The sequence below is a fragment of the Haliotis asinina genome, chromosome 6, assembly GCF_037392515.1.
Source record: "Haliotis asinina isolate JCU_RB_2024 chromosome 6, JCU_Hal_asi_v2, whole genome shotgun sequence".
Taxonomy (NCBI): Eukaryota; Metazoa; Mollusca; class Gastropoda; order Lepetellida; family Haliotidae; genus Haliotis; species Haliotis asinina.
The window spans coordinates 11,102,743-11,110,977 of NC_090285.1; positions in this window are offsets into that span (position 1 = coordinate 11,102,743).

The following is an 8,235-nucleotide window of genomic DNA, read 5'->3' on the forward strand; positions in this document are numbered from 1 at the left end:
CGCCTGGAATGTTTATCACTCTTGTAATGAATGTATGCTTTAATTTCAATAAGTCTTTAGGATGACACCATTACACAATCATGTAATTATCATCAACGGGAGTTCATACAGTTGGCACATCGGGTTTTCTAGTCTTACCTCAATGACTCAACAAGGACAAACCTGTTAGAATATTGGCCTTCAGTAACCCAGGCTTGTCGTAAGAGGCGACAAACGGGATCGGGTGGCTCGCTCACTTGGTTGGCACAGGTCATCGGTTTCCAATCGCGTAGATCGATGCTTGTGCTGTTGATCACTAGATTGTCTGCTCAAGATTTGAATATTTACAAACCACCGACATATACCTGGAATATTGCTGTGAGGGGCGTAAAACTGAACTCACTCACTCACAAAAAGAAATCTATTTACGTACAAGTCACAATACATGTGGGCATTACGAATGGATACCGATCTTACGATTTCAAGAAAAAGAATCAAAATTTCAAAGTTTCTAAATTTGATGGCTTTATATACGTTACATAATTCATACTGTGCTTTAAAACTGCACAGGGTATAGTTCATGTTCCTATTAGTTTACAATGTATATAGAACGTTCTGTAGACAACAGTTAATGTACATAGCAAGCACCAGTATATAACTGCACAAGGCAGGAAGGACTGCATTCCACATTACTCGCAAGTAGATATAGCAATTCAATGTCTGCATCTATCTCAGCAACCATTGCAATTTGGAAAAAAAACTAATATTACAGTGCACCCTCTTTTTCATCAATTAATTTTAAACTGATGCTTTTTCTACTTTCATTATTAATATCTACAGGAAATAAGAAAAATGTAGAGGAAGTAATTTAAAACAAGTCCATAAATCTCTTCATTCGAGACGTATGTCCTTCGGAAAAAAATCGTGTTTTTTCGGTAACATATAATTTCGAACTTTTTTTGTTCGTAGTAAAAGACTAAGCCAATTCTTTCACCCAGACGACGCATCCCAACCCAGGATAATGCTACAACAAGAGCTGTAGTTGAGTTCCTCGGAAGAAATAGCTCAGTTTATGAAATTTATAGAAAACAATTTGACACGTCTTGGAAGCAGAATCACTGAAGAGTGACAATAGTTATAAGTCAGAGATTGTTGTTAACAAGACGGAAATTGTTGTCAACAGGATTGATGGAAGTAGTGGACAAAGTGTCCAGACATTTGAAGAACTATTGACAAATGTGATAAATGTGTTTAAGATGACATTGGATCCACATTCCCATCGTTGGGACAAAGAGGCAAACGCAAGACCTTCAAATTGTAACAGGGTTTAGGGCGACGAGTTAAGTTTTATGATTGACCAGTGGAGCTATTTCATCTCAAGCTGTTGAACTGAGAGGAAAATATACATGACTTGTTGTTACAATGAATGAGAAGACGATGAGTTGTTTATACAATTAATGGGGTTGATGTACACAAACTGATAGGAAGCCAGAAGTTAATAAGGAGTAGGGTGTAGGAGATTGGAAGCCAGTAGGGTGTTGTTAGGGTGTTATCAAAGATATCACTTTTATTCATGGACCGATTTTCTCAACACGGGTTACATCTACGTCTCTGACTCTTTAACTATATGCACTTTCTTCTCATGACTGATGTCTTATGACAGACTGTCATTTTACAACCTACACACTCGTCCACGTTATGCACTGGAGGCTTCAAACACGCAAACACGACATTTAGAAAAATCTTGCTTGTCAAAGAGTCGCCAGGTGAACCTTCGTTGTACGTGTAATGTGACATGCTACATATCCACATAAAACCTGGTGCGTGATCTGGGGAAATGTCAGGGTGATAGATATGTGTATCACTATTTACGGTAACATCAGACGACAATTACAACTTTTGGTCTGTAAATATAAACGTTACGCCAATCGTGATGTTATGTTACTGTGACATATTCCGACATGTTAAGAGGGGATTAAAGCGCGGTAGAAATAATGGTATAAGACAGAAAACAAAACACGTTTTCAAGCACATAAGCGCCTTTGTACAGTTGCCACATTTACTTGAATCTGTTACTCATCCATCCATCCATTTTGACACATCCATTAAACACTAACACATACATATTGCGGTGAGAATGATCATTGATGAGTCATCACCATGAGCTAGTTCAAAAAGAACTTCCAAAGTTATCTGAAATCCATATCTACAGTTATCTCAGAGTCACCATCGAGTTCAACCAAATCATCATGATACGGTACACTTCGAGTGAGTGAGTTAATATTTAACGCCACCTCGGCAATATTGCAACCATATCGTGACGATAACAGTCAAAACTGAAAAGGACTATATGTATTTTATAATAAGCTTGAAGTATAACTAGTGTGGAAAGTTAAAACTAATATATCTATTTGGACAAAACAACATGAAAACAGGTCAGTACACTTCGACATTAACACCAGAGTGTCTGTTGGTCGTCAAGGCATGCTTGTTTTTAGAGCACTCGTAAATGCTTTCGACGATCCAATTAAGGTTCACCTTTGCCTTTTACGGCCATTGAATCTGTGTCGTTATCGCATAATCGAGACTGGTTATTCGCTGTAATTGACTTTATATTTACAGCACGCGTTTATTCCTGTGTCATATATACAGTCGACACACAAATTTCAAATTCCTCGGAAAATGGCGAATCGTCAGTCAATGCAAGTTGTGTGATAATTCCTGCTGATGTTCAAAACATCGCTTGTGGGTTTTTTTTCTAAGTTTCAATAATAATACCCTCCCTGCCTGGCATGGTGAGGAAACACGATGTATGCTTATCTCCACACAGTTGAAACAAGTCTGCCAATACAGTTAGCGCTTTTAGTAGCGCTTCATTCCAAATTAATAATATGTAAGGTGACAAAACGTCAATAATCGCATCTCTACATGTATCACTACATACCACACTGTCTGTGTATATTAGGATGAGGGTGTTAAAGATATAAATTGAGAATCAGAGTTCACATGTAATCTATAATCTGTCCCTATAAATTAGATTGCAAAACAAGGTACAATGTGACGAAATATATATTTCTACCTTCCGAATGACTGGCAGGATAGCTATTTACTAGTCCGCCCATGCATTTTTGTAATTGTAAGTTCGGATTCAATGACAGATGCGCGTGCTTTTTCTATCACCTGGTATATGGAGTGTTTGATAATGGTTTATAAATATAGCAACAAAACCTTTTCAATATTCAAAGGGAATCTTTGCTGAAATGGTACAGTGGCTTGTGCAGCAAATATGCTTTCCAGGGGAAGAGCTTGTTAATTTTTGGAACCACTGATAATGTAACCAGGATGCATGTGGATTCCACTTTTTCTGATGAATATTAGTGTAATTCTGGATAAAATAAACATTGGTACCCATAACTGAGCTGCGACGCCAATGAGAGAAAAACATATGAACACAGGTATGTACTATACCAAAATGTGCCTTGGGTGGGTGTTTCACATCTACCGTTATATAGCATGACCCTTCAACCCAGCACTGTCTGTAATGCAAACGCCGCAAATGCCACGTGTCTCGCGATCTGCAGGTTCAGGATCTGAAAGCTCCGTGGGCCTCCTCTTAAATTTGAAATGAACGATTTGCTTTTCTCGGATATAAATGTTTTCATAGACTAGTCTACGATGAAGTTTTAAGTTTGTTCACCAGAGTTGTAAACATCTGTAGCTGCCATCACATCGGACTTTCTTCCACTGACATACCGTGGTATCACTTTATACGGTTCAAGGCAGTGTTAGTCACAGTTAATTCACTCTTTTGGTCGCATCCGTCACAAATCAGTGTAACTGTGCGCGATATTGCTATCTACTGGGAATGTTTACAAATTGAACCCATCAGCTGATGTCCGATACCATTCCCCATTTCCCCTGTTGGTTCACCTGAACACATCAACTATCAAGGAATCAACAAAGCTACCAACTTTACGGAAGATATGAGGAGGACATTTCCAGCCATTGTCCTCGTTTGTGTTCGTGGTGGGAGCCTTTGGTTGGCTGTAGATTAGGTCGCAGTTTAGCAAAAGTCTGTATGTGATACATTTGGAACAGTACAAGGGACTCTGCTTCCTGCAGGACATTCTTCAATATGTTGGTAAATAGTGTCATTTATTTAATGTGCAAGCGTATGTGGTCAACATGAAATGCATATACATGACTTCAAATCACAGTACGTTTAAATCAATTTTGTATTCTCCATTTAGCGAACCGTGAAGGTTCGAATTGGTCTCTAGTATTCCATGCTTGTCGTAAGAGGTGACTAACAGGGTCGACTGGTCAGGCTCTTTGACTTGGTTGTCAGGGCGTAGATGTTCTTGAGCACAGGGTTGTCTGGTCCAGACTCGATTATTTGCAGGCCGCCACCATACAATGCGGCGTACAAAGGCCAAGCAATATACCCATTTCGTTCAATGCTTTATGTGTTTAGACTGGTCTGTTATGTGTTTATGACTGTAGCCACAAGTGAAGATGGATGGTAATACCCTTACATTTTGGACAACACCTGGCATCGTCCGTATTTGGCAATGATTCATAAATATATGCTTATGATATATTGTAAATCGTTCAGTCGAATTTTCCAGTGGATATAGAAAGGGTTGTGTCACTTCCATTTTTGACATAGCCACTACAACCAGATGTCAACCAGTTAAGTTTCTGAAGTGGTTCTGAGAAATATCCTACGGCAAGCATCAGGTGTCTCAATCTTCAATATTATCAAATGGCTTTCTATATGCTTTCTCAAGTAGTCGCATCAAAGACAAAATTGAGTTATCCATAAGACTGTTTTTGTCCAGTGGCACATCTGCAGACTGGATCATTGATTAAGCAATTACTCACACATCCAAGGATATTTAATATTGAAGACAAACAACAAGCGTGTGAAAGAATCTCCATAAGCATTGTCCATTTTATATCACTTGAGACGTCACACGCATGTTTGGCGTGATGGCATGGTAAAGTTATATTTTCCACCTGATTATATTGATCAGGGTTTCATTTGAACTATACAATTTAAATAATGTTGGTTGGCCGACAATTATGTGCAAAAACTAATTAATCACTGTCTGCTGAATAATTTTAGCAGTTCACCAGTGAATGAAAGCAGCGAAAGAATTCCTTTTAAGGCCTCTGAGTTCCAGGTGGCAGTCGTTTCGTGATGTCCAGAGGGTCCCCTTCTTGTGTTTCTGTACTGATGTTAATCACTATCAATTACGAAACATGGATAAACGTTCCTCGGAAACACGGTTTATCGCTATTTCTTGTGATGCATCTTCTATTCTACATGCTGGCGTCAAAGACTCCCTCTAGAGCAACCAATTTCTATGTAAATAATAATAAATTTATGCATTTATGCAAATGAATCATCTGTGCAATGCTGGTTCAATAACGTATATTGAGTAAAAAAAACCCCCTTAACCCCTAACTTAACATTCTTTCTTCAGGGCACTATGAAAGAACAAGAGATGGTAAGATTGTTAAATTATTATTATTTCATTGCTGAGATCTGCGTGATGTACTCGATACACTGACAGGCACTGACAGAGCCACAGTCTGTTCCATTAGGCTACACCGCCGTTCCAAAACATGGGTATACAGAATACCAAGTCACAAGAATAAAAATTCGAAATTTCTCAGTTCAGTATTGTGTTTGGCCGCCCCGCGCATTCACCACTGCCAAACACCGTCTCTGCATTGACTGCCTGATGCTTGTGAATACGTGGTCAGCATCGCGATGTGCGACCAAGCATTATCATGCTGGAACTGCAGACCTGGGCCATGAGCCGCCATGAAAAGAAGGAATTCAGGGGTGAGCACCCGGTCGCGGTAAGCAACAGCTGTGAGGTTTCCACGGATGACCAGAAGTCGGGAACGGTTGTTCCCACAGAAAGAACCCCACACCATGCAACTTCCGCCCCTGAATCTGTCGACTTCCTGTACACAACACTGGGCATACCGTTCACGACGTCGTCTCCAGACTCTATGTCTGCCGTCCGCGAATCTGACGGTAAACCTGGATTCATCGCTAAAGACGATTCGATTCCAGTCTCTCTGGGTCCATCGGAGGTGACGTTGAGGTTGACGTTGATGAAACGGCGTCAATATTGGCCCACGATATGGACGATTTCTCAGAGTCCGGCACCTATTTGCCAGCACACAAAGTCAGCCGTCCACCCGCACTCTCAGAAACAGGCACGTAATCGCCAGCTCAGTGGAAGCCATACCAGCATACCAAGTCAATCACCTAGCCTGTTGAGCCAACGCGACTTCCACTGAGCTGGCGATTACGTGCATGCTTCTGATAGTGCGGGTTCGAATTGCGGATGGGACGCAACCATAAAAAGTACTAGAATTTGTACTTTACTAAGAATGTGTATTCCCAACTATTACATATCTTACATTTGACCACTTTCTAAATGGCAGTCTCTAATTATATTTATTCACATTGGAAATGTTCCGTGGGAAGTCAGTCAGTTTAATGACATGCAAGACTCCATACATTACCCCATACTTTCATTAAGATAAGCTTAATGAGTGAGTGAGTGAGTTACTATTTAACGTCACATCGGCATTATCCCAGCCATATCGTGACGAGAACGATTAATTATAAAATACAAATGAATAAGCACATACATTGTAAAACAGTAAAACTAACTAGAATATCACAGAGTAGAATGTAAAACTAGTGATTAGACCTAAAACAATGTATAGAGGACAGTACAATATAAAAATGAGCTATAGGTTGCCAACAACTGAAGGTATATCACCATACTAGGGACCATGGGGACATACAGTACATTTGCTTCCTGCATGGACCCTAGTTGGATTTACATCATCCCTTCAGCTTTTAGCAATTTAGACAAATAAACTTAATGAAGTTGAGAGAGTAATGGTTGTGTGCCAAGAGAACCGGTTTTCATCCTGTCCACAACAAAGCCAGAACGAAAATGACCAAACATTTGCAATGCTTTCCGCTCATGGACACAAAAAGAACTCTTTAGAATAATTTCTTGTCGCCCAGTTGAATATAGGTTCATCGTAATCCACAGCAATGTATGACGTAGAAAATTATCCTTATTCACAGAATGGTTTTCAAGTTATGAAATCAATAAGGTGTTGACCAGGATGTCCTTCTTTGGAATCCGTCATTCGGTTGCCGCGCCTATTTATATTTGCACTGAGACAAAGTTTAACATTTCCTGGAATGAAATTTCGAGCGAGCAAGTTCAGACATTGCAAAACATTCATCATTGCATTGGCTTTTAATGAAATTTTCTTCCGTTTCGCTGATTGCAATTGCAGCGCTATTGTAGACATAGCACAATGGACGAATCAGGGGACCATCAAGCATTTCTGCATGTTGAATGTATGTTTCTGTTTTGGAGGAAAGAAATGCTATCATACGAATGTTAATTTGATGATCAGTATCCAAATCAAGTCAACGTTGTCGCATTCTATAGCATAATCTGCCAGATCAAAGGAAAGAGATTTGCTGACGAGAAAATGAGAAATGATGTTTATCGAAGGGGTTGCGCCAAACGGATATGTTCGGCATTGACATCAAAGCACCACCTCAACCGAATTACTTGACCTTGTTCTAATGAAAAGTCCACCAAATGTTTATGTGTCAAAATGCCACATCCAATAAATTGACTCCAAGATATCTCTCGGTCATCCCCGTATTACCTGTTTGAGTATGGCGCGTTTGTTTGCAATGACGACGGGACACTGTCTGAAAGTTCAAATCCTCAGTCAACTGCTTTTCTGAGTAACTATTCCATTCATCTTCTTACAAATACATTTGATTGACTCTTGACACTCTTTCGTTTATACATGTAAACACGCTGCTGTTGAACTAGCATTCCGTTTACTGTGTTAGGTCGGATAAGATAGACCTTTTGAGGTATTCCAGCTTAAGATGTGACACCCAACACATGCATGTTGTCTTGTTCAATAACGTTTGGTGTGATGCTGTTAGAAAATACATAAAGCGAAAAAAGAAAGCAACAGGGGTAACGTTCGCGCGTAAAACTGTCATTTGAAGTGCACAGATTAAAGAGGAGGCAGAATCGGAAAACTTTGGATCCACTTAAGCCGTGAAATGAAGACTATCCCGTACGAAATATTGTTTGTTTCCGTTAAGAAAATCTAATATTGATATCATTAGCATGACGTTAACCGTTGCTTGATCAAGCGCCAGTGGCTGGAGAG